This window comes from Mobula hypostoma (genome assembly GCF_963921235.1).
Source record: "Mobula hypostoma chromosome 30 unlocalized genomic scaffold, sMobHyp1.1 SUPER_30_unloc_4, whole genome shotgun sequence".
NCBI lineage: Eukaryota > Metazoa > Chordata > Chondrichthyes > Myliobatiformes > Myliobatidae > Mobula > Mobula hypostoma.
In genome coordinates this window covers 85959-112736 of record NW_026948161.1, presented here as the reverse complement: position 1 = coordinate 112736, position 26778 = coordinate 85959, and the positions used below count along the sequence as shown (strand labels likewise).

The window sequence follows — 26778 nt, the reverse complement described above, 5'->3', positions numbered from 1 at the left end:
TGCATCGTAGAGCCCACCTGAATAAAAACGGAACACATGGACACTTCTTGGTTTTGGAGGCGGCGAACACAGATCGGTGTTGCGACTGGCCTTTACAATCTGTATCCGTGAGAGGAATCAAGGCGTCAAAACCGATATAAACACGTAGTCGGCAGGATTCGAACCTGCGCGGGGAACCCCCAATGGATTTCTAGTCCATCGCCTTAACCACTCGGCCACGACTACAAGTTCTTCACAGCTGGATTCAAATCCCGGAGTCAGATAAACAGGGTTGACCCTGAACTAAAAGCGGGGATTGCTGGAAATATTCAGCAGATTGGTTAGCGTCTGAGAAAAGAGAAACCGAATTCACGTTCAGCTCAATGACCTTTCACCAGGAAATCAGTGCACAGAATTGGATGGATAGAATCTCAGTCAGAGCAGAGCAGGATCGGAAGATGTAGATTCCTTCTGCGGGGATTAAGAAACTCCTCAGGTAAGGAGACCCTGATGGGAGTATTTTATAGGCTTTCGAATTGTAGCCACGGATCTGGTCCACAATTTACAGCGGGAACAGAAAAAAAAATGTAAGAAAGGCAATGTTACGTTAGTCGGAGTATTTCAAAAGGTATAGAGATGGAAAATCAAGTTGATGAATGCGTGGAATGCCTCCGAGATATCTGTTTGGTTGAGCCTACTGGGGAATAAACAATTCAGTACTGGGTGTTGTGTTGTGTATTTAATTGGACTACGTTGTTTTTAAGTTACCTCTAACTTGACTGCAGTCTGGACAGCTGTTGTGAACAAGCCAAGGTAGATAATCCATCAATGGATGAAACACACAGTAGTAATTAAAACACGCTGCTGTTCAGAAGCGATTGGTGTTGGAATTCTGCCAATGAGTGGCTTCAGAATGGTCGAAGGCTCCACTGAAGGTTGCATGTAGTACGAAGTGTGTAAAGGAAATGAGGCTAATGTATGTTGCTATTTGCTTGGTGTGGTGAATAATACTCATCGCATTGATACTTCAATCATATCTGACAAGAAGGGAACTCTAAGTTGCAAAGTTTTTTTTGGTTTTAAATGTTTTAAAATGTTATTAAACTATGGATTCTCTAATCAAAGACTATTAAATATTATGTGGGTTTAGCTAATGACGTTTTGCAGAATCCATCCCTTTTGGAATAAAGTTTGGAGCTGAGGTTTAAATGGGTATGTTTTACTTCCATGTTATTATTGCTTTGCTCTTTGTTCTGATGGTTACACAAGGTATTTCCCCCTGTGTTTTCTTTAAGGCCAATTTTAATAAAGTCAGTGTTTGAAAAGCACATGCCATTCTAAACTATTTTTTGTTGATTTCGTTTAATTTCTAATAGCTATGTTGTATTTTAAAATAATTAATTACTGTTAAATTCCTTGATATATGGTATGAAATTGGTTACATGTTATCATGTTTCTTCATGTTTTTGTTATGACAATATTTTTAATCCTTATCTGTATTTTTTGATATAGTCATGAATTCTGCAGTTCCTTTTGTGCTATATTTACTGAGACATAAACAGTAATGTGATCGCCAGAACTTTCCGTGGATCGAAAAGGAGGAGATATTGGCCACGGAAGATTTCAAATATGTAACATAACACAGAACTCGAATGGCTAAAGGAGAGTGGAAGCAGACAGAACAAGTGTCTTTGTACCACCCATGTACCTGGAAGTGAATATGTAATTTTGTGGAACCGTTTTACATCTTCCATTTTATGAGATCAAAATTTTGGTGTTTTAAAGTAATCACAACGTTGCTTCAGGTAAATTGCGGGTTAAGAAATCTTTTCCAAATTAGAAGTTATTTGTGAAGTGTTTTTGATATAATATAACATGCAAATGTGTGAATGTTGGGGTCAATGCCTGCCTGGAGTGATTGAAACTGTCACAATGGGGGGGGGGGCGTAGATGGTGGACCCAACAACAAGACACAGACACTGAAGCACAAGGAACAGGACTTGACTAGGGTAGGGACGTGACAGGATGCAAACAAGGAGCAGGGACAAGAACGCAGACTGGGGCTAGGACATGGACAAGACAGGGAACCCGGACAAGGAGATATACACTCGGAGCCTGGGCTTGGGCTCCGAGCCAGAGTCTGGACAATGGCCCAGAACCTGAGTCTTGATTCGGGCTCGGGCCCTAGAACCAGGCAACGACATGACATGACTACAGAACACGACATGGCTGGGGTCTAGAGTCTAGAAGACTGCAGGCTGTGGTCTTCGCTCTTGAGGCCTGCAGGCTGGGGTCTTGGCTCTTGAGGCTTGCGGAGGCTGATAACTCGAAGGCTGAAACTCGGAGATAGACTGGGAACTGTACATCAACATAGAGCCGAGACTTATACTTCGAAAAGCCGGGACTTATACTTCGAAAAGCCGGGACTCATTCTTAACACACTGACATGAGACAGGACAGTACATAGAGAGCCGGGACTTAACCTTAGACAAGCCGGAACTCATCCTTAGACAAGCCGGAACTCAACTTTATCTCCACACCAAGGTGGGACAGGTCCATCCGTCGAGTAACGGCAGAACGACCGGACTTACCCAACAGAGGCAAAGACAAGACAGGACCCCATGCAGGGCAATGGCAGAACTGCCTGACTTACCCCACGGAGGCGTAGACAAGACAAGACAGATCCCCCCGCAGGCAACGGAAGAAACGGCCTGACTTACGCCACGGAGGCGAGGACAAGAAGAGGCAAACACCGAAGAACTACAGGAAGTTCCACCTCTGCATCGGGGTTGGTACGAGTCGCAGTTCGACCAGCAACCTCAGCTGACTACGGAAACAACCGGATCCCTACGTAGCTCGGAGTGGCTGGCAGCCACTCAGCTGGTCCTGGAAACAGCAGAATCCATACCGCAAAGACAGCTCCGACTACCGACAGTATGGCTCCATGAAGCGATGGTTCTCCAACGCGACCTAAAAATGGGAAGTGGCCGCTCCAGCCTTCCACGGACAGGTTGCTCCCCGGGTACCTTGGCAAGACGAACCAGCAGCCCGCACTCAACCCCAAAGCTACTTATATTCCAAGCTCCAAGATGGGAATCATGTGCCTATGATTAACTCAATCAAAACAAGGGACAGCTGGAAGATCCGGAGTCCTGAGGCCACGGACTGGACTGTGAACCGGATTGCATACTTCACGGACCGGACCATGTCACAAACCGGTTCCTGAAGGGAATAAAGAGCCATAAATTACCGATTGACGCTTGCTGAGAAGAGGGCAATAAATGGATGCTGACCTGGAGCAGAGTCAACAGAAAGGAGAATTCAAGCCAATCAGATGACCTACAGTCAATGACACTGGAATGGGATAACTGAACTGGAAAATATGAATATAAAAGTGGAAACTTCGTATGTGTTAGCAGCGAAAACTATTTCCTGTGTTACGTACCCCGTAACTGGGTTGCCAAACCAACAGAAATGGATCACTCAGTTGGAGTCTGGATTACTGGAACTAAGAAAGTTTTATTAAAGAAATAAGCAACACAGTACTCTAATAGTAAGGATATAAATGCAACAGGTTAGCACTGAATAAACGCACATGTACACAGAACTAGGATAATAGGATCAATCAAGCTCTATCGCAGTCTAGGGGTAAAATGTTCAATCACAAGCGACAGAGTTCAGTTTAGTTCAGTTCGCAGCAATCGTTGTTGTGCCGTTGAAGAGAGAGAGAGAGAGAGTACGAATGCTGATATTCAAATCGGATTCAACAGACCTTTGATATTTCTCGCAGTTAGCTTTCGGGCGAGCCCTTTGTAATGTCTTCTGAGGTCACCGACTGTGACCCCTCCATTTTCAGATACGATCGTTCCTCTGCGGTGAACCCGGCACCCAGGCAAGGGTGGACACACACACCAGGTTCCCGCCGACCGAATCTTTCCACCCTGTGCGTCTATGGCTGGTCCCGCGACAGCCATCCAAAACTCCCACCGACTTGTGGGGGCGCACCGCTTCCAGGGTCTCAATACTCGCGGTGTCGTTAGTGGTGTCTCGTGTGGTGTCTGTTGCCTTAGCGAACCTGTCCCTTTTTATCTCCCCTGTTGAGATATCTCCTGTCCATCACTTCAAACAGTTCAGGGTTCAAAAAGGAGCCGGTCTTGACAATACCCAGACCGGTGTCTCCTTCCGTTAAACTCTCTCGTCTCTTCATTAACATTTCCAAATACTGCTCTATTGTCTTACTTATCTCTCTCTTCTGAAGACAGGTGACAGATCAACTGTTGATCCCACTGGTGATAGTACAGAACAGTCAACATCTTAGTCTATGTGTACTTCCGTCACATCAGAAACCCACCATCGCAAGGAAGAACTCCCAAGTCAGTGACTGCGAGAAGAAAAGATGGATCACTTGGCCAACTGAGATGCCCCAGTTTGGTGATATAGATGAGAAAATTAATCTGAATGAGTATTGGTATAGCGGGAACAGCAGAATTCCTGTTCTAAGTTGTTGGCCCGGTGTCGACACAGTTACGTTGTTGTTTATGCCGAGACAATAAAGTGCGAGTTTTGATTACTGTATTCACAAGTTACAGAGTGAATTTCCTAACCTAGTTCGATGGAACTATCGACGGACTGGAACAAAAATACTCTTCCAGATGCACTTCAAAAATTCCATTTCTTATCTTGCACAAAAAATGATCCGGTTAATTTTGGAGAAGTTGAAATGTCTGATTGCTGTAACCCTATCTACAATATGACATTTCTGTGTGATTTGCCAGCAGATCTGCTCCTCAAAATGGAGAGAATTACAGTATAGTCCCAGCAATGTGTTTGCTGGTGGTTATTTTATTTATTCCTAAACTCAACTCATACTTACATATTCATCGGCTTTTCTAAAGAACATGGACAATCAGAATTTGTTTTCACAGTTGCTGATGCGTGAGGCCGGCGCCATTTGCAGGAATAAAACCTGCTGCAGAGTGAGGATTGATCGGACAGAGAGCGGCTCGGGATCTGGTGGAATCACCTGGAGCATGGGAGCCGCTTCACTCCTCGAAACTCCCGCAACATGGAGCGACAGTGGTATAGGGATGAGCACAGCTGCCTTTCAAGCAGCTCACCCGGGTTCGATTCCAGGCGATCGCCGTGTGTTGTACCTGTTTTTCAGCACTTGTCTCATAAACACATCGGTCTGGAATCACTCAGTCACATTTCATCTTTCTCTATGAAATGAAAATTTCTGTCCGTAGTTCGTCTGCCATTTTAGCCCAGTGTTTCTCTTTCCGAATTGTCTTACCACCATCGTGTATTGGTCTCACCCTATCAGAGATGTCCCCCTTTTCAGTTCCCACACAACTTCTCACCTTCTTTCACACTGGAAGCTCTTTTTTTCTCCCACCATTTCCAATTAAGTGTAACGATCAAAAAGGTTAATGCCGTGTCATCACTCACAAATGTTTCTTGAGGTGATGAGTGTTTCCAGTATTGTCTGTTCAATCTGTTCAATACCAGACACAGCTTCATGCAGCGGAGAACAAGATGTGTTGGACAAACGCTGAACACAACAGCAACTGTCGTTTTACCCACGAAGTTCTCAACAAATCTCGGAAAGTGATGAAGTGAGTGGACGGAAATTTCAGTTAGAAGTACAAGTTTTTCTTTTTAAGTGAAATGTGTGTTGTGTACACAGGTGACGTGACAGCGATTTGGGGTAAAATATTCTGCTGAAGAATAACAGACGATGGTTTCCATCTGTCGGCCTCTGGATAACGGGCCCAGCACATTCCCGCCGCGCCATTGTGCTGATCGATAAATATCTCTGTTCCTCTCCTGTCTTTCTATTTGTTAATTTTGACGCTTCCTCCCGATTATCTATTGTTATGTTTGTTGGATTATTTTTACTGTCTAATTTTCCTCGTGTCTCTCTCACGCTTTTACCTTCCTCCCCGTCCTCCTTTCCCTGTTCATCACTTCCTACCCCATCCCGTTATTATCCGGTCTCTGTGCTCCGAGCCAGCCGGATATCTCGTCCCCGACATTTCAGCAACGGAACTGATTTTCATTATCATTGTGTCCCTATTCCTACGGCCCTGAGTCAGACACACTGGTTATTTCCCTCTGTGTCTCCTTGCCTTCCTTCTCTCTGTCAGCGGGCTGTTATTTAGGCTATAAACACAGGTGCTGGAAATCCCAAGCACAGAATGCCGGAGCGAATTACCAGGTCAGACAGCATCTCTGGGGAGCAGTAAACAGTCGATGTTTCGTGCGGAGATGCCGCCTGGCCCGCTGAGTTCCTCCTCCATTTTTTGTGTGCTATTTCGGTCAGTCTTCGACGTAACGAGCAGCGACCGCAGTCTGAGGTGCAGTGGAGAATACACCCAGACTCCGGGGTTTATTTTGTCCAATCCTGAGTCTCGTTCACCTCCCAATTCGTCCATATGATTGAATGAAGGTCAGAATTCCGTCAGTTTTCAATAATTCGTAAATCACTGGGTGTTAATGTGAAGGTGAACTGCTGTCAGCAGTCCTCTCTGTCCTTGTAGAGTCCTGCCGTCGGATGTCTTGCGATTCTCGTACCAGACGGTTTAGCAAGTGATTAGAGCTCTCTCAATGATGCTCCTGTGAATAAAAACAGATTGAAGAGGGGTTGGGGAAGTCTCACTGAAGCCAGGAAGTGGACACACCGGTGCGCTTTCTTGCTCTTCTTTGTGGCGTTCAGAGGGCGGGTTTGGTGGACCACTCTCTCTCTTGAGGAGCCGTTTATTTGCGGTAATGAGCGATCCCCTGGCCTAATGAATCATCTCTTTAGTCTTGTCCACGTTGAGACTCAACGCGTCATTGTGCTGACTGCAAACCTGACGAATAAGTTTGAGCTTTGCTATGTTCAAAATTCAATGCTCGCCATCGTGGAGATGCCGGGGATTGAACCCGGGACCTCATACATGCAAAGCATGCGCTCTTCCACTGAGCTACATCCCCAGTTAAAATACAGAAGTGTTCAGGTCCAAACCTTCCTGCCTATCACAATTGAGCAGTGCAACACAGACAATGGCTGATGGCCACAGTCATTCGGTCCCGAGTCTGCTCCACCATCCAGTGCGATCATACTTGATCCTTGTTCAGTTCTCTTGCCAAACACCATGATAATTTTTGTGGAATAAAGCTAATTAGACTCCAGCAGAATGATCACGGAAAAGACAGCACGTAAGACATTCTGAAGCATAGTTTCAATCTCGCTGTTATGTCTATTAAATGGTTTCCTACTGAAAAAGTTGGACGTTTGACCTCACAATCTACCCCATTATGACACTCCACCTTATTACTTACCCGCACTGTGCTTTGTCTGTCGCTGTTCCACTTCATTCTGATGTTATTGTTGATTTATCTTGTTCTCTCTCAATGCACTGTGCGTGATTTGATGTCCATGGAATGTATGAAAGGGAGTCTTTTTTGTCACATATTGTATCTGGGTACGTGACAAAAAATAAAAAAAATCCCCACTAAACTCTGTACGGCGGCAGAAAGGGAGCATCTCCCCATCCATCCCCCGCGGACAGAACAGCCTATCCCAGCAGTCAATGAAATGCACCGTAAACGCTGCTGGATCGCCTAATATCCTAGCTGGGCTCGAACTACCACCTTTCGGCCGAAAGCGTTCACCGATTGCGCCACCAAGACAAGGAGTAAAAACGGATTAAATGATCCATTTCTTGGTTGGACGATGTTGACTTGTAGTCGATGCTAGGACACTGATTTTCACAATCTGCGTGAATGAATGATTTCCATCAGAGAGTCGCGGGCACCATAAAAAGAAAAAGTGAGGAACAAATATTTGTCCGATTTAGAAGCTTCGCAAAGAACTCTCAATAAATTCATGTCGCATCTGCAAACGACTCGGCCACGACTACACACTCCTCACAACTGGGCGTGTCAGGCAGAAGGGCATTTTACATGGAATGTGGTCACTGTGTCACGGGACGTATGGGGAGTGTATCGATCCCGGGGTCGGAGAGAAAAGGACAATTACTGAAGTAAAATCCAAAACTGCCGGAAATATTCGACAGCTCAGACAGCGTCTGTGAAGGGGGAAACAGAGTTCATGTTTCAGGTCGATGACCTTTCACCCTGAGCTCTGGGCGCGGAGTTGGAGGACAGAATCTCACTCAGTCTCTGCCAGGTGACCTGAGCTGGGCCAAGGTGTCGGTTTCCCTCTCTTCCTCCTTCCTAACTCGTTGAATCGTACTCCTTAAATAGAGCGTACGACCGGCCTTTGCTGACAATTTAAGGTATAGCAGAGGTGGATGATGGAAATATTTTAGCGAACATGGGATTCTGCCACTAAAGGTTACACTGAATGGCGCTGAGATACGGAGTCGCTGACGGGATATCTGAAGAAGCTGAACACCGATCGCGAGATACTGCCTTCCCGGGATCACTGCAGATCACATTTTGAAATCACATTTAATATAGAAACAGCAAAAGTAATTCCTCGTTGGGGAAATGAAACTCCCGTTTTTTCCGTGACGGCGGATATACAACCAGTGACGAGAAACCAGCGCGAAAATGCGATCTGTCATTCAGATGTCCGAACACACGGGATCTCAATGGGTCAAACCGATATTCGTTCTGCGACTGCGAAACCGGCACTGCTAGAAATATATTTCTTTCTCTGCGACCGGAGAGGACTCGGGAATCCTTTCCGGTTCAGCTACTTCTTTGTCGAGCACTGGCCAGAGGACACGCTCCCATTTGTGCCTGTTTGTGCATTGGGATGAAGAGCATTCCCAACAGGATTTATCGTCTGTGTAATCGATGCAGGGAACGATTGGAAAATCGAGAGAAGCGAGAGAGAAAGGGGGAGGGGTGGAGGAAGAGAGAGAGAGAGAGAGAGAGAGAGAGAGAGAGAGAGAGAGAGAGAGAGAGAGAGAGAGAGAGAGACTGACTCCTATGCATGGTCTTCTCATCTTTTTCTCCTGTCCTGTTCACGGATGCTGCCCGACCTACTGAGCTCTTTTCTATAGTTGCCACCTGGACTGCTAATTTCCTTCAACATTCTGTGTGTGTGTTGATTATTTTCTCCCTTTCCCAGTTATGACGAACGGGCGTCCATTGGGAACATTAAATCTCTTCTCCTTTCTGCAAATGTTGCCCACCCACTGCGTGTTTTCAGCATTTTTCTGTTTCTATACAAGACACGGGTTTATTCTGCAGAGGACATTAACATACCTCAATGCAGAATGGGTTAATTTTTCCAACTAAACAGAAACCTCGGCAAAAGTGAAAAAGGATAACATAAAAAAGTACATTCCAGCCGAAAGCCAGTGGATTTCCTAACATCTACCAATGATGGGATGGCCTTGTGTTTTAAAGTGTACTGACGGAAAATTGTTGCTGGTAGCAGTTGACATAGCAGAGGATGGTTTCGATCCATCGACCTCTGGGTTATGGGCCCAGCACGCTTCCGCTGCGCCACTCTGCTATGGAAAAAAATAGCATTGCTCTCCCATAAATGATGCGCAATCTCTTTCGTGTGTGTGTGTATGTGTGTGTGTGTGTGTGTGTGTGTGCACTCATAGGCGGCCTTAAGCATTTAGCGGCCCGTTTCAAGAATTAATGTGGGGCCCTACCCACGCTTCCTCAAAAAAAAGAAAGAAAACAAAGCCAGTATTCAAGTTGGTTTGCATCAATAATGGTATAATTTTGGACTTAAACGTTGATGCATTACATGCACTTTCAGGATAATGGACAGACAGCTCAATAAAATCCAAACAATTCTCTAAATTAAAAACTGAAACAATGACATTTTTTGCTTTGGAGTGAGAAGCCTCGCCCTTTTTCAGCAAATAGTCTGCATTGAATGGCACTATGTGTTAGGTATCAGCTGACATAAGAACATCTTAAACAATTTTCCTCTAATTTAATTAATATCAAAAGCAATGACGTATTAAATGAAAATTCACACTTTGTTTGTTCAGTGATCAGTGTTTGAAAGTTAACTACTGGAAGTTTACGACAAACTGGGCCTCGCGCTCTTTCAGCACCAAGGACAGCTCACGTAAGTCCCAGGGAGCGAACAGCAGGAGAGTAAGAGAGAGGGGGAAAGCAAGCGGGAGAGAAAATTACGATTTGTGGAAACGCCGCCTAATCGCCTATACACATTTTGAGTGAAACACGTGGTTTATTTTATTGTTTTAATTATAAACTATGTTCCTACTAAAATGTATTAAAAGACTTACCACTAGTACTTCACAATCCTCCTGTGCATGAGTGCTGAGAATGCTTTAATGAGCTCATCTGCGGCCGGCGATCTTGTTATTTTATGCTCAGTTGGTATCTGAGCAAGAGCTGACAGATGCTCCTGGAGCATGGTTGTCCTCAGATGCGTTTTGATGAGCTTTAGCCACGAAAAACTTCTCTCTCCACTGGCTACAGTCACAGGCACTGTCTGCATGAGTCTTAGAGGAAAGGTGAGGTTAGGATGCTGGACTTTACAGATGCTGGACCAAAGAAAGATGTTACTTTTGGGAGACTATTTAGACGTTTTGTTTTGTTGTGTAATATTTTCCGTTTTTCAGCGCCACTAGGATAGGAGCGTTTCATTTTCCTCTCATTCTTTGCTAGGAGCAATGTTTACAAGTGAAGTAAATGTTTTACTGTATTTTCTCAGATGTCAGTCAGCGAGCGCCCACTGGTGGTTCGACTGACAATAGCAGGAGAATATTGTGGCGTCTGGGAGCTGTGCATTAAATATTTGAACGTCAGTTGGGAGCCCCTGGGAGGGTGGGGCCCGTTTCAGTTGAAACGGGTGAAACATAGCTAAGGCAGCCTATGCTGATCCAATTCTTCCAGTCATCCCCATTCCCCTGCCTTCTCCCCATACCTTTTGATGCCCTGGCTAATCAAGAACCTATCTATCTCTGTTTTAAATTAGTTATTCTGTCATACCGTCTGACAGTATAAATAATGCAGCCTTAAGATACGATTTACGGTCGCCATTCATCAGGAAAAAAAGCAAGAGAACAGGAAAACACTTCCCCTTCTCTCCAAGTCTGCAATCTCTTAGCCAAAGCTACCTTACCCCGTCGTAGGTTGTCCTACTATCCCCCGTACACAAACACATAGGGGTACTACTGAAATAACAACCCGAACCTTCGTTTCTCAGACAACGTACTGACAACTTTACTTCCGTCCAGAGTCTTCATTTTCAGTATTTTCTCCTATTGTTTTAAATCAACACATGTAGCCGACACCAGACCATTGCTTAGACATATTGCTGACGTTACTAATATCCTTCTGAATTCCCTTAGTTAGTCGACCGGGATGAAGATGTTTATCACAATAAGATATGAAAGTGACTATTACCGTGAAATGCACAGCATCTTCTACCCCAGTCCTTCTGCCCTTACCGGAGGACCCTCCTCATCCAAACCCGTTCCTTCCGAAGCATTGTCCTTGTATTTCTTGCCAAAATCCATTCCATACTATAACAAAACATCCCCTCTGAATTTCCTGTCATCGGCTCCACTCAGCCACATTACAGGTGGTGCAAACCGCCAGTACCCGTCACTGTCGCCCCAACACTCTCCCGTTGTCTCTCACTCGCCCCGTGACCGGTCGCCTTCCGGAACTCAGTTGCGATTGCCGGGCCGATGTGTCCCCCGGATCTCTCCGCTCCACAACCTCAAGTTACCGCTTCGGGCCCGGGTACTCCCCATTCCCAGCTGCTTTAAAGCCGCTGCTGCCGGTGGGTGAGGGAATGGGACTGCGCATGTCTTCCGCCGTACACTGTCAATCAGGTACAAGAGCGGAGCCTCACCGCGTATGCGTTCGACTGTCAGCACTGATCGAAGCTCGCCAGACCTTCCCCCAATTCGCTTTATGAGACTCTGCGCTGAGGTTTTGGGAACTGCAGGAGGGGCGGCATGGATATAAACCCACAATTAAACATATGTCCTCTTGGATTGTTCTCTACAAATTGTTTCATGTGTTCCTTTGCCTGTCTTCTCCACACAGTCACACATACGCACTGAAGGTGACAGGCTGGGAGTTGGTAACTCAAAGCAATAGTCCCGGTTTAATGTGTTCGAAGTGACGGATTCGGTCAATGAGTGTAACTCCGGTCGGCGCTGAGATACAGACTCGCTGTGGTAACATCTAGAGAAAGAGGTTGAACCTAAAGTTACTCGGAAAGCTCTCACGTTCCAGTCTCACTGCAGACTTGTTCCATAGTCTCAATCATCATTTCAAAAGTCTTTTTTTTGTTGGCTCAAAAATTACTTATACATCCAGTTAGTATTTGAATCGGGAAACAGTCTCCCCATCGGGGAATTGATCGCTATCTCCCACGTGGCGGGCGCGGATACAGACCACTAAACTAACGAGGATATACAAGGATATGAAATCTGTCACACGGATTTCAGTGTACAGGAGAGCTCACAGAGTCACCCTGACGTTTGTTTATTGAGTGTGGATCGGGCGCTTTTTACTCATCCCCTTCTGACTGTGTGACTGGTGGAGTCTCAGGATTCTTTCGCGATTCAGTCACTTACTGTGTTCAAGGACTGGCTAAAGGAAGGGATTCTATCAGCGTTTGGTTTGAAAGGACAATTGTAATCAGGATTTATTTATCCATTTAGTGATGCGCGAGGCAGGATCCCATTAATTGCTCTTCGACTCGTTCAGGGCTCGGTTCTAACTCAGTCTGACTCCCGGAGTATACTAGCCGTGGGTGGCATAACTCCGGTTTGTTGGGGATGGAGACGTTAATTTCCCGGAATAGGACCTGCAGCAGAGTGAGGAATAATCCGACAGAAAGTAGCTCGGGAACTGATCGACTCACATGGAAGTATGGGAGACACCTCACTACTCAAATCCTTTGCAACGTCATTGAGCGATGGTAGTATAGTGGTGAGCATAGCTGCCTTCCAAGCAGTTGACCCGGTTCGATTCCCGGCCATCGCGGATTGTACAGTTTTAGACTACAAAACAAAGCATTGAACACGATATACGCAGAACTGCAAGGGTCAAGTAATCGTGTCAGGTTTATTCATGAATCATGGATCAGAGATGGAATTATCGTTCCTCAAGAGTTTCCCGTTCAATCCTGTTCTAACTTCATACCAGATTCTACAAGAATGGACACCTCACAGGAAGGATCGGCAGGATGTGTAAAGTGTTGCCTGATTAAAGTGTTGGAGCTTGTTTCCCTTCATTGGAATGTCAGAGCCCGAGAGGAAACTTGACCGGATTTTGAGATAGAAAATAATGAGGGACATAGGCAGATAGTCAAAATTGGTTTCCCATGGTAAGCGTTTGAAATTCTGGAGGGAATAAATTCTAGTGGGAGAAAGTTTAAAGAAGACGTGCGAGTTACGTTTTTAGACAGGTGGGGTGGGTGCTTGGAACGGGCTGCCAGGTTCACAGAAGGAGGATATACGATGTGTTTAGATGGGCACATGAATATTTTAGCGTGGAGTGTCATGGATATAGGCACAAAGAGAAAATCCGCGGATGATGGAAATCCAAGCAATACTGAAAACGTTGGACGAATTCAGCAGGCCAGGCAGCATCTGAGGAATGAAAAAAACAGTCGACGTTTCGGACCGAGTCCTTTCATCCGGGCTGGAGAGAAAAAAAAGAATGAGGAATCAGAGTTAGACGGTGAGGAGAGGGGAGGAAGAAACACGAGGTGATAGGTGAAACTGGTGGGGGGCAGGTGTATGGCCTGGTGAATTAAAGACTTGAAACGTTCGTTGGTGAAAGTGATACTGGCCTGGAGAACAGGGAATCTAATAGAAGAGGACAGAAGGCCATGGAAGAAAGAGATGGGGGAAGGACACCAGAGGGAGGTGATGAGCAGGTAACAGATAAGGTCAGAGAGGGAAAAGAGAATGGGGTTTCGTGAAGGAGGGGACATTAGCAGAAGTTCGAGAAATTGATGTTCATGCCACGAGGTTGGAGGCTACCCAGACGAATATCGTGTGTTGCTCCTCCAACCTGAGTGTAGCCTCATGGCGACAATACAGGAGGCCATGGGCTGACATGTCGGAATTGGAATGAGAAGTGGAATTAAAATGGGTGGCCACTGGGAGATCTCGCTTTTGCTGGTGGACATAGTGCAGGTGCTCTGCAAAACGGTCTCCCAATCTGTGTCAGGTCTCAACGATATTCAGGAGGCTACAACGAGAGCACTGGATACAGTAGATGACTGGAAAATACTCACAAGTGAAGTGTCGCCTCACCTGGAAGGATTGCTTGGAGCGCTGACTGGTAACGAGGGAGGATGTGCAGGGGCAGGTGTAGCAGTTGTTCCACTTGCAAGGATAAGTGCCAGGAGAGAGATCAGTGGGGAGCGGTGAACGTCCGTGGGATTCACATAGGGAGCGGATCACTGCAGAAAGTAGAGGAGGGAAGGAATGATGTGTTTTTGGGTGGGGTACCGCCGGAGATGACGGAAGTTACAGAGAATTGTGTGCTGGAGGTGGAGGCTGGGCGGTGGGTGGGGGCGGGGGGGTTGGTGGTGAGGACAAGACGGACCCTGATAGACTGATAGACTATCATGATGGACTGTTCCACGTAGCCGACAAACAGACGGGCATATCTGGGACTCATGCCAATGTCTGTGGCTGCACCTTTTGTTTGAAGGAAATGGAGGAGCTGAAGGAGAAATGATTGAGTGGGGACAAGTTCCTCAGGACGAAGTTGAATGGTGCTGGAGAGGAGCTGGTTGGGCCTGGTATCCAGATGGTTCCCGGGAAGGATAAGATGGACACCTGACTCGCAATGTACCCCGTTATGATGCTGTACTGTACTGATTACTTATCTGCACTCTGCTTTCTCTGTCGCTGTTAATTTTTATTCTACATTTTGTTATTGTTTTATGTTGGTCTCTCTCAATACACTGTGTAATGATTTGATCTCCATGAAAAAGGAGCTTTTCACTGTATCTCGGTTCGTGACACAAACAATTTTAATTCCCGCTGAACGTGATGCGGCAGTAACAGGGAACGCCGGTCTCCAGACAGCGCAGCGTTTTCCAGCTGGCACTGCAACGCGCAGCAAAAGCTGCCGGATCACCAGCGTCCCTGGGTGGGATCGAACCACCAACCTTTCGGTTAACAGCCGAACGCGCTGACCGATTGCGCCACAGAGACAAGTTGGAAAAGGCTTCCATAAATGGTCCATTCCGGCGTTGGAAGATGCTGAATGGTATTTGATGCTGTGAGCCGGCTTTCCACAATCTGCATGAATGGTTTGCGTCAGAGGGTGACGGACAACGTAAAAAAGAAAACGCTGGAACCACATGCTTTTCAGAATTAGAAGCGGAAAGACCATTGAATTCCCAGTGCATTGATAAAACATTCGGCCACGAGTACACACTCCTCAGGAAAGGATATTTTACATGGGATGTAATCACTCTGCCCCGGGACGAATGAGGACAGCACCGATCCCGGGGTCAGAGAAACAGGACTGTTCCTGAACTAAAAGCTGAAACAGCCGGAAATACTCCGCAGTTTAGGCAGCGCCTGTGGAGAGAGAAACCGAGTTCACGTTTCAGCTCGATGAACTTTCACAGCTCCGAGCTCGCAGTTAGACGGAAGGAGTCTCACGGAGTCTCTGCAGGGTGACCTGAGCTGGGTGAGGGCACCGATTCCACTCGCCCTCTCCTTTCTGACTCTTTGAACTGTAAACTTTAAATCAAGTGCAAGAGCAGCCTTTGTTTAACTTTTACAATGTGGCAGAGGCAGATGAAGCAAATATTTCTGGAAAAATATGTTCCACGTCGCCGTGTGTTACGCCGAATCACTCTGAGATACAGAGTCGCTGAGGGGAGATTTCACGAAGCTGAACACAAAGTCCTTCCCTTTCGGTGGACCATCCCTTACCGGTGTCACTGCAGATCGACTGCTCCACATCCCCAATGAACCGATCACTTCAACCCCAAACTCGGATCTAACCTCTTTAACCCTTTTCAATTTACGTTGAAAATTCGAGTTGCAATTTTATTTAATATGGACACAGCAAAACAGTTTCCCTGTCGGAGAAAATAACCCCCGTCTTCCCTGTGACAGACGGGGATGCTAACCACTAAACTGATGAAAATCCAATGCGAAAGAGCTGTCTGTCGTTAGGATGTCCGAGCACAGGATACTAAGGGTCACCCGAATTTGTTCGTTGACTGTGGCACCGGCGCTTTTCACTCATACACTTTTTACTGTGCGACGGGAGAGGCCACGGAATCGCTTCCGATTCAGCTGTATCTTGTGTAAAGCTCCCAATCTGGTCTGATTGTGTTTGGGTGAGGAAATTTATCAACAGGATTTAACTGATGCAGGAAAATATTTTCCAGATTTTCCACTTTGCCCACACTGGAAGGTCTGGCTCTATTTCTACTCCCTTCTAAGTAATTAAATTTTGCACCAACAGACTTGGTGGGCGTACCAGTTCTAGTAACAGCTGGCATAATAATGTATGGGGCTTACTATGCATGAATATACGACTGTAACCTGACTAAAGTAGTCCACTTGTCAGATGGTAGCAGCAGGGTCGTGCATTCCCTTTGACAACTGCGGCTCAAACTCCTGCAGGGGAGTGCCCAATAAACTGTGGTGACGAGAAGAAGCTGGTGTCCCGAGTTTTATTCAGATTCGACTTTAACATTTGGCGTCACGAGCAGGATCCCAATATAGGGAGTATTAAGCAGACGGGCTGAGTAAGCGGCTGGACCACCCTGGGGACTGCGGAGACCGACCGGGCGCCCAACGCATATTTTACATTTAGTCTCTCTCCGTTAATTCTTTTGGAGGTACGGTCCCCCGCCCATTGCATACTTTGACGGGATCGGGAAAGAATTTGTCGGAAGACTGGTATAAATTAGGCAAATTTTACCACGTGGGCAGGAGGCGGTACCGGGTAAATTTTATCAAGTGGGCAGGAGGCAGGAGTCCCGGGTAAATTTTACTAATTGGGGAGGAGATACCAGGCCGGATAAATTTCTCTAATTTATCGATTGAGCAGGAGTACTTGTGACATGTAAATTACTTAGAGAACATGGGTCAATTGCAGTCGATTGATACGAGTGGGCCAGGGGAGCCCTACACAATATGTGTGAGAGTTTTCCAGACAAGGGAAAAAAATTGCGAAATTTGAGTGCAGCACTGAATAAGAAATTGAGGAACAAAATGTGGCCATTGGTGGTGGAACCTGGGATATTACATCATGAGAACAAGCAGTAAACTTGATATGCACAAAGAACTGTGGAAAGAAATGGAATTTTTTGAAAAGGGAATGGAAGGAAAAGGAAGATGTAAAGTGGAACAGTATATTATTAGCAATTTGCAGGAACAATGCTTGTGACAAAGGGATAGAGGTATGTACGGCAGAAGGAACGCCAAAAAGTTGGGAGACGTGAAAAGTGGAGTGTGAATGGGTGGATGGGCGCCTAAAACGAGAGCAGGAAAATAACGTAAGCAAACCAATCCCGGTTTAGATAGGACATAAGGGCAGGAAGGTTAGTCTAGACTTCGAAATAATAGGGAAACAAGGGATCCCGAACCATATCTGGCATACCGGCCCTGTTTGAGGACAGTGACCGTGATGAGGAGTGGGCACCCACCGTACCCCACCCCCGCCACCTTCCCAGGGCCCAAGTGCACCCAGTGCTCTCGAACCCTAATCCTCCCAGTAATCAGATACAGTGGCCGCTCGGATAAAACAGCGGCGGCAGGGAAGGGGAGGAACCTATACCCTGAGATCCAGAAAGGGAATACCAAGGATTATTCCGAGACAGGAGGGAAGAATCCAATAAAACACCAGAGTTAATGGCTCCATAAAGACAACTGCCCACCCGAATGCTGCCCAATCCACAAGTAGGAGGAGGGACAGCCCTTAGTGATTCCTGTGTATGCACCATGGAAGCCTCAAAAACTGATAATGATCATGAATCAGGCCCCAGATAGAAAAAAAAAACAGCGCAGTTTGCTCAGTATGTCCGCAGTACTATACAAATGTATAATGCGACCCCGCAAGACTTATTCGGTCTCTGCTGCATGATTCTCTCAGCTGGTGAGGGGCAGAAATGGAAGGCAGAATTATGATACCAAACCGATCAGGACTTACAGGCAGGAAACCATAATGAGAATGAACAGACAGACCAGATTATTCAAGCCTTTGAACGAGCTCTCCAGCAACCTGTAAACATCTCTAAAGTACATGAATTCAAAACTAAGCCTGGGGAATCAGAACCAGACTATTGGGAGCGATTTGTAGTCTGCTACTCACCTTTCACAGGACACCAAGCCTTTAATAATGGGAATCCATCCCGCCGGTTTAATTCTTTACTCCTCCAATGTTTACCAATTAAGTTAGTCAACGTAATTAAAACAAGTAATATGGATTGGCCTGACAATGATTGGAATGGAATTCGCCGAGCCTTGACATATTATTGTGACCCGACTTTCGAATCCCGACTAACACCGAAGGGAACTAATATTAAAGGTGAATATGTTCAGTGGGAAGAAGGAAGCGAAAGGGCTATATCTGGGTACCTGAAATGGGAGCAAAATCCTACCAAGGGACAGGCGGGGGCAACAACCCTTTCGGAAATTGACAAGTAAGGATGCTTCCTACCGTGAGAACCGCCCCTCATGAAGAGCCCAATGTAATACTGCAAGTTGGTGGAATTACAATTCCTTTTATGATTGATACGGGGCAACCACATTCACACTCGATGAGGAAATAGTATCGGAAAAGGGACTCCAGCCACCAGACGGTACAATCACTCTGTCTGGGTTCGGAGGCACGGAGCGTACGTATTCACTTACTGCAGGTGGAATTGCAGGGAAACCAGTGTGAGGTTTTATTTACAGTCACCACCAGTCTGGGGTGTAATATAGCAGGGAGATACCGGCACTGTCCGTTGGAAGTGGAGATTCTATGCACAGACAAGTGTATCCCCCTGGGACGAGTGAACAACCGACAGCTTCTACAATTTCCGACCTCCCCCCCCCGCCCCCAGTGGTGGTCACATAATCTGGATAACACTGCGCTTGAACCCCTTCTGCCAGCGGCCGACCCTCACTTGACCCTATGCTATTACTCTACAGGTAGCTCAACTGAGGGAAGGCAATATTATGCAGCCCTCGAGGGACAGACGTTCCCAGTCACGGTGATTGGAGAGGTTAAAGAAAAGGAGGACTGTGCATTTATGGCCGAAGTTCCTGATTTCCTTTGGCGATAGACAGGACCGGTGGTTCCCCATACCACCGTTAGGGTTTTCCCTGTGTTCAAGCCAAAGATCCGAGGGTTCCTTGCCTACACCTTGACGAAACAAGCCTCCAGCACCGAGGGAGAATGGCAAAACTTGGCCGCGGGCCACCTCCGATAATGGAAGGAGTTTGAGGTGAGGACGTAACATCTGATAAGACATTCTTTTAATATTGACTGAACCCAAGAAGTTGTGCCCCATTTCTGGGCAATTGCAGGCCATGAAGTCGGCGGCACCAACTGCCCCATTGTCCGGATCACCGTGAAAGAAGGACAGACTCTTCCATCCATTCCACGATACGCACCTCAAGCCAGAGGCAACGTTTTTTGAAGATGGAAGCTCTTTTGTGGCTCCAGCAGGAAAACGATATTCTGGCCATGCGATAGTGACGAACAATGAAATAATTGACCAGACCTCTTTTGAAGCAGCTGTTGCAACCCAGAAGACTGAGCTGTTTGCTCTGACTCGTGTCTGTATCCGAGCAACAGACAAAAGTGCGAACGTTTATACAGATTCCTGTTATGCATTTGGAATTGGATATGACTGCGGGGCTCTCTTGGAGCATGGGAGATTTGTGACAATCTCTGGCCACCCCAATTGTAATCCCTCCATTATAAACAACTTATTCACCGATCTACAGCTACCTGGAGTTTTGGCTATTATTAACTCTCGGTCCATACGCGCATGCCCGACCGGGTCACTAAAGGCAATGCTTTGACTGATAAGACAGCAAGAAGAGCGACACGATCCTCGGTAGTTGTAGCCCCTCCGGCTCCCGTCAATCAACCTTCCGTGACTTAAGCAGAATGTGTTTTCCAGACATGCGGGTGGTACCTACTTTTCAGGGGGAGGCCTCTCAGAGGAGCGCAAACTGTGGTTCCAGATAGATGCCAGAAAGACCACGAGCTAGGAATTTGGACCACCCCAGCGGGAAACGTTTGTGTTCCTACACAGTTTTTACCAATATTGGTAGATAATGTGCTGTGGCACGCAAAAGTTTGGGCACTTCTGGTCAAAATATCTGTTACTGTGAATAGTTAAGTGAGTAGAGGATGAACTGAATTCCAAAGAGTCATAAAGGTAAAGTTGAAACATTCTTTGCAATATTTTAAGCAAGATTAGTGTATTATTTTTGTTTTCTACAGTTTTAGAGTGAAAAAAAAGTAAAAGAGCAACATGCAGAAATCTGGGCACCCCAGAGATTTAAGCTCTCAGATAACCTTTATCAAGGTCTCAGACCTTAATTAGCTTGCTAGGGCTATGGCCTGTTCAAAGTCATCGTGAGGAAAGGCCAGGTGATGCAGATTTCAAAGTTTTACAAATACCCTGACTCCTCAAACCTTGTCCCAACAATCAGCAGCCATGGGCTCCTCTAAGCAGCTGCCTAGCACTCTGAAAATTAAAATAAATGATGCCCACAAAGCAGAAGAAGGCTATAAGAAGATAACAAAGCATTTTCAGGTATCCATTTCCTCAGTTCGTAAAGTAATCTAGAAGTAGCAGTTAACAGGAACGGTGGAGGTCAAGTTGAGGTCTGGAAGACCACGAAAACTTTCCGAGAGAACTTCTCGTAGGATTTCTAGAAAGGCAAATCGAAACCCCTGTTTGACTGCAAAAGACCTTGAGGAAGATGTAGCAGAATCTGGAGTGGTGGTGCACTGTTCTACTGTGCAGCGACACCTGCACAAATATGACCTTCATGGAAGAGTCATCAGAAGAAAACCTTTCTAGCTTCCTCACTACAAAATTCAGCGTCAGGAGTTTGCTAAGGAACAACTGAAAAAGCCTGATGCATTTTTGAAACAAGTCCTGTGGACTGATGAAATTAAAATAGAACGTTTTTGCCGCAATCAGCAAAGGTATGTTTGGAGAGGAAAGAGTGCAGAATTTCATGAAAAGAACACCAGTCCAACTGTTAAACACGGTGGTAGATAGAACATGCTTTGGGCTTGCGTTGCAGCCTGTGGCACGGGGAAAATTTCCCTGGCAGAGTGAAGCATGAATTCAATTAAATACCAGCACATTCTGGAAGCAAACATCACATCGTCTGTAAAAAAGCTGAAGATGAAAAGAGAATGGCTTCTACAACAGGATAATGATTCTAAACACACCTCAAAATCCAGAATGGACAACCCCAAGAGGCACAAGCTGGAGGGTTTGCCATGGCGCTCACAGTCACCCGTCATAAACATAATCGAAAATCTATGAGTAGACCTCAAAAGAACAGTGTATGCAATACGGTCCGAGAATCTGACAGAACTAGAAGACTTTTGCAAGGAAGAATGGGGGAAAGTCCCCCAAACCTGAATTGAAGGACACTTAGCTGGATACAGAAAGCGTTTACAAGCTGTGATACTTGCCAATGAGGGTGCAACTAAGTACTGACCATGCAGGGTGTGCAAACCTTTGCTTCGTGCACTTTTCCTTTTTTTTGTTATTTTGAAACTGTAACAGATGGAAACACAAAAAAAGTAATATTGGCTAAAATATTAAAGAAATGTGTCATAAGGGCGGTGCTGGTGGCGGACCCAATTGCGAGACACAGACACTGAATTTCTGGGATCAGGTCTTCACTAGCGAGCTGGGACAAGAACACACACCTGTGCTAGGACATTGGCAAAGCACGCGGCACCAGGACAAGGAACTGGGAACTAGTCACCTGGGTTTGGACTCCGATCCAGAGACTCGACCAGAACCCAAAACCTGGGTCTTGACTTGGGTTCGGACCCCGGAACGAGGCGAGGACATGACGTGGCTACAGGACTGGACATGGCTTGGGTTCTTCATGGCTTTGGTACTTCATGGCTTGGGTTCTTCTAGGTGAGGACACGACAAGGCTTGGGTTCTTCAAGGCGAGGACATGACGAGGCTTGGTTTCTTCGAGGCGAGGGCATGACGAGGCGAGCAACACCCCTATAGGATGATTAATTCAGTGACAAAAGGACTAAAGAACGCAGAAGCGTACATTGGCGATTTAGTGGTCTGGAGTGACACGTGGGAGGAGCACATTCTGGCAGTAGAGGAACTGTTTAAAAAGCTGTTTGAATCCAGCCTGACAGTGAACCTCGCAAAAAGTGAATTCGGCCACGGAAAGTTCACTTATCTGGGATTTGTGGTAAGACAGGGGCAGCTGGCACCGATGCAGGCTAAGCTGCGGGTATTTCTGAAGACGCCACACCTACAGACAAGAGAGCCCTGAGAAGGTTCTTGGGGATGGTGGGGTACTATCGGAAGTTTTGCAAAAACTTTGCGGATATTACCCTCCCACTTACTAAGCTCTTGCCAAAGAATGCTAAGTTTGTGTGGGACGACCTTCGTTATATCTGTCCCGGACGGAAACCACTGAGAATCTACACTGATCATAACCCAGTAGTGTTTTTGGCCACTATTCAGGATAAAAACAAAAGAATGCTAAATTGGAGCCTGGTCTTAGAGAATATTAAAATAACACATATAAAAGGAACGGAAAATGTGATTGCTAACTGTTTGTCAAGGTGTTGAAAACTTATAGTTCTCTGTATTAGCCGAATAGCTGATGACTATGTATATTAATGTGTATCTAATAATGTATTCATGCCCATGATTTTTACCCTGGTTAAAATCCTTTGAAGGATAGGGGTGTGACGACAATTCAAGTTATCAGAAGATTGATGCTGATGAGAGAGATAAGTGAGACAATGGAGAAGCGTTCAAATTGTTAATGAGAGAGGAGAGAAGTTAACGAAAAGCGACACAGTTCCGAATATTGACAGACCGGTTGCTTTGAAACTGAACTGTTTGAAGTTTGATGGACAGGCGATACCCCAGCAGGGGGATAAAAAAAACAGGTTCGTTAAGGCACGAGACACACCACGAGATCACGAAATTACGAGACCCTGGAAGAGCGGTGTGCCCCCACAAGATGGTGAGAGGTTGGAGGTCTGGTCGCGGGAAACGACCATAGACGCACAAGGTGAAAAGGGTACGATCAGTGGGAACCTGGTGTGTGTGTCCGCCCTTGCCTGGGTGCCGGGTTCACCGTGGAAGAACGGTCGTATCTGGAACGAAGGGGTCACAGTAGGTGACTACAGAAGACATTAAAAGAGGGTTCGCCCGAAAGCTAACTGCAAAGAACATCAAAGGTCTGGCTGAATCAGATTTGCATATTCTCTCTCTCTCTCTCTCTCTCTCTCTCTCTCTCTCTCTCTCTCTCTCTCTCTCTCTCTCTCTCTCTCTCTCTCTCTCTCCAACAGCACAACAACGATCACTGCGAACTGTACTAAACTGAACTGAACTCTGCGTCATGAGGCTGATCATTTTACCCTTAGACTGCGATAGAGCTTGGTTGATTCCTATTACCCTAGTTCTGTGCACATGTATTTTTTATCATTGCTAACCTATTGTATTTATATCCTTACTATTAGAGTACTGTATACTTATTTCTTTAATAAATCTTTATTAGCTTCTGTTAAACCAGACTCCAACTAAGTGGGCCATTTCTACTGGTTTGGCAACCCAGTTACTGGGTACGTAGCAGAGTGTCCTCTCACATTTCTTCATCTTTTTGAACCATCAGTTCCTAGTAGTGATATAATTGATCGGTAACTGAAGGAGATTGTGTTTGTGTTCAAGGAAAAAAAGTGTAAACATAAAAAAAATTGTATGATGAACCATGCAGGCATGGCGGAACAGAACTGCACTGACTCTTTCCACTGAAAAAAAAAACGTTGGGGAAGTAAAAAACATCAAATGGACGTCCGTAAAAACAAAATATTATAGACATTGACAGAAGGAATAAAAACAGCTGACACTGCGTGTTTGCTCAATGGATTGTGTATAATCAGACCAATGGGAGCACTAAATGATTTCAACGCGTTTCCGACAGGTGTATAAAAAATCCTGGAATCAGTAAACGCAGACATTTAAGACAATCTTGTCAATTGATCGCCGCTCCAAGCAGAAAATGGGATATTCCGCAATTTACAACATCGTCAGAATTTACTGCCCATTGCTTGCTGCACTCGGTGTTTCAGGTAATGTTATGTTTTATTTTTGTATCACGCTGGGACATCGTAGATTGAATGTATATTGATACCAATTTTCATGTGCTGTCCAGTGTTTTTTTTTCTTTGTTATTGGACGATGAAAATAAACATTCGCCATTAAGTTACATTCTAAATGCAAGTTGCGTTAGTGTAATGGCTTAATTTTTCATTGGGAAATGTTTGAGGTGCTTTGCTACGTGTATATAAATAAATAAATAAATAAATAAATAAATATATATATATATATATATATATATATATATGTGTGTGTGTGTGTGTGTGTGTGTGTGTGTGTATGTAATTTTAACTGAAGGCATTCAGTCATTACTATTGTTCAAACACAATTGTTTGCCAGAAACAGTTAAAACATTCCAACAAAACGCAGACAGGAAACTCTCTCTCACTCTCTCTCTCTCTCTCTCTCTCTCTCTCTCTCTCTCTCTCACACACACACACACACACACACACACACACACACACACAAAACAGTGCAGTTGGTACTCAATACGACACGCAGCATCGATGGACAGGAATAAATATTCGACTTTTCACATCAAGGCCCTTCAAGCGGACTTCATCAGGACAGATTACACATAATCTGTCTCACGTGACAAATTGGCAGTGGCAGCAATGACCCAGCAGGCCCGGTCACCACGGATCCCGCTCTGTGCTGTGATATCTCTTTCTGACCTCACGCAGACCGGCACAATTCTTCTCTTAGTACCGTGAGTGTTTACTGTAGGGAAGAGGAGACTAGATATCTTGCAGGTATTGGTTAAGTCACACAGTATTAGCAGCCGTACCCTTCGCTCTCCACGTAAAATTAGTTCTTCCTCTGGTGTCATCACAGTCTGAGAGAATTAGAAGTATATCGTCTCGATGCGATGCATAAGGTTTCAGTATCAGGTGCCGAGTAAATCATAAGTTGTGCAGTGTTATTAAGTGAAATAAATAAATGATGATATAACTTCACGCCGTTTTATAATTGCAATTAAATTAAATAACAATTTGGCCAACCATTCGTGGTTCATTGAAAACGAATATTACGGATATGTTACGTTGGTATTTGCCTTATGATTGTCAATCAATAAGCAGGCTTTCTCACGAGTCTTTCGCGATTGCGGAGAAAACGCAGGTATACAAATGAAAAATGTTTTTTAAAAAGTATTCTGTCTGTCAATTATTTGTCTGTTTCTCTGAGCAAAACTAGGTTTGTCCTCAAACCAGAGGCTGCGGCCATTCCTCCATTAATTAGTCCTTTGCAACACAACCGTCTGCTGAAACCAGGAGAATAATGTGTGTCCTGTTCTGCTCAATGATCTTCAAGTCATTCGGGAGAATGAGTAGGCGATAAACAGGAGCCACAGGGGGGTTGTCACCACTAGATTGCAGGAGAAAGGTTAACTGTCAGGAGAAGGGAGTGAAATGCGCAACAGCGTACACCTTTTACCGTTCCCCTCAAAAATAATGATGCAACTTTAGATATTACTGACAGCCATAGTGACGATGTTTCTGTCACTGAGTTTGCTGCTGTGGCTCAGAAGGGCAGAGGGTTGAGGAGGCCTGCAGTGTTGAGAGGAGATTCCTTTGTCAGAGGATCAGAGGGTGTGTTCTGTGGGCGCGATACACGCATGGATACACCTATGCCTATCATAATATTGCAGTTTTGATAAATTCTCTATTTCCCGTTGTAATCTGCGGTGCACATCCCAGCAACTTTTGAGAGGCTTGTATATAACTGCCTTTTACCCTTTAAGTTTCTTATCTCAAACCACAAGGATTCAACATCTCCCAATCCTAGGCCACATATTTTTACTGATCTTCCATTCTTTACCAGCAGAGTCGCACCACCTCTTCTGCATACCTTCCAATCCCTCCGATACCACCTGGAATATTGAACACTTAGTTCCCAACTACATCTATTGTTCAGTCATGATTAATTAATAACCATAACATCATACCTGACATCCGGTAATAGTACAATAAAACCTTATTTCTTATAATCGGTACATTGAGATATAACACTTTGAGTACTTTATTTATTAATGCTTATTGATTCTGCATCCCTAATGAACTGATACTAACCCAGCTGGCTGCAGTTTGGTCCTATCATCGGCCTGCCATTCCTGACAATCTAACTGCAAGCTATCTTTGCTTACGGTACCATCGACCTATCCTGAGGCCCCTCAACCCGACCCACCCCCCACCCCCCATGCTAATCGGTGTAAACCATCCCCATCTGTTCTAACAGACCCGCCCGCGAGAATACCTGTTCTCCTCGGGTTTAGTTGCAACCCATCCCTTTTGTACAGATCATGCTTCGCGCAGAAAAGATCCTAGCAACCCAAGAACCTGCCCCTGCACCACCTTCACAGCACGCAGTTATCTGCAATATCACACTGTTTCTACGCTCACTAGCACATGACGCAGGGAACAATGTAAAAATTACTGCACTGGTAGTCCTGCTTCTCAGCTTTCTGCCCACCGCTCTAAATTCTCTGTTCAGGACCTCTG

General features: G+C 45.5%; 5 non-coding genes across 5 annotated transcripts; 1 reads left to right on the top strand and 4 right to left on the bottom strand.

Annotated features, from left to right (window-relative positions):
* Nucleotides 1-143: 143 nt before the first annotated feature.
* On the bottom strand, nt 144-225 carry trnas-aga (transfer RNA serine (anticodon AGA)). Its single transcript has one exon. It is a non-coding gene; the product is annotated as a tRNA-Ser (tRNA).
* Nucleotides 226-6882: 6657 nt separating this feature from the next.
* On the bottom strand, nt 6883-6954 carry trnaa-ugc (transfer RNA alanine (anticodon UGC)). Its single transcript has one exon. It is a non-coding gene; the product is annotated as a tRNA-Ala (tRNA).
* Nucleotides 6955-9382: 2428 nt separating this feature from the next.
* Nucleotides 9383-9454, bottom strand: trnam-cau (transfer RNA methionine (anticodon CAU)). Its single transcript has one exon. It is a non-coding gene; the product is annotated as a tRNA-Met (tRNA).
* A 3411-nt stretch (nt 9455-12865) lies between these two features.
* Nucleotides 12866-12936, top strand: trnag-ucc (transfer RNA glycine (anticodon UCC)). Its single transcript has one exon. It is a non-coding gene; the product is annotated as a tRNA-Gly (tRNA).
* Nucleotides 12937-15054: 2118 nt separating this feature from the next.
* trnan-guu (transfer RNA asparagine (anticodon GUU)) lies at nt 15055-15128 on the bottom strand. The gene has a single exon. It is a non-coding gene; the product is annotated as a tRNA-Asn (tRNA).
* Nucleotides 15129-26778: the final 11650 nt, after the last annotated feature.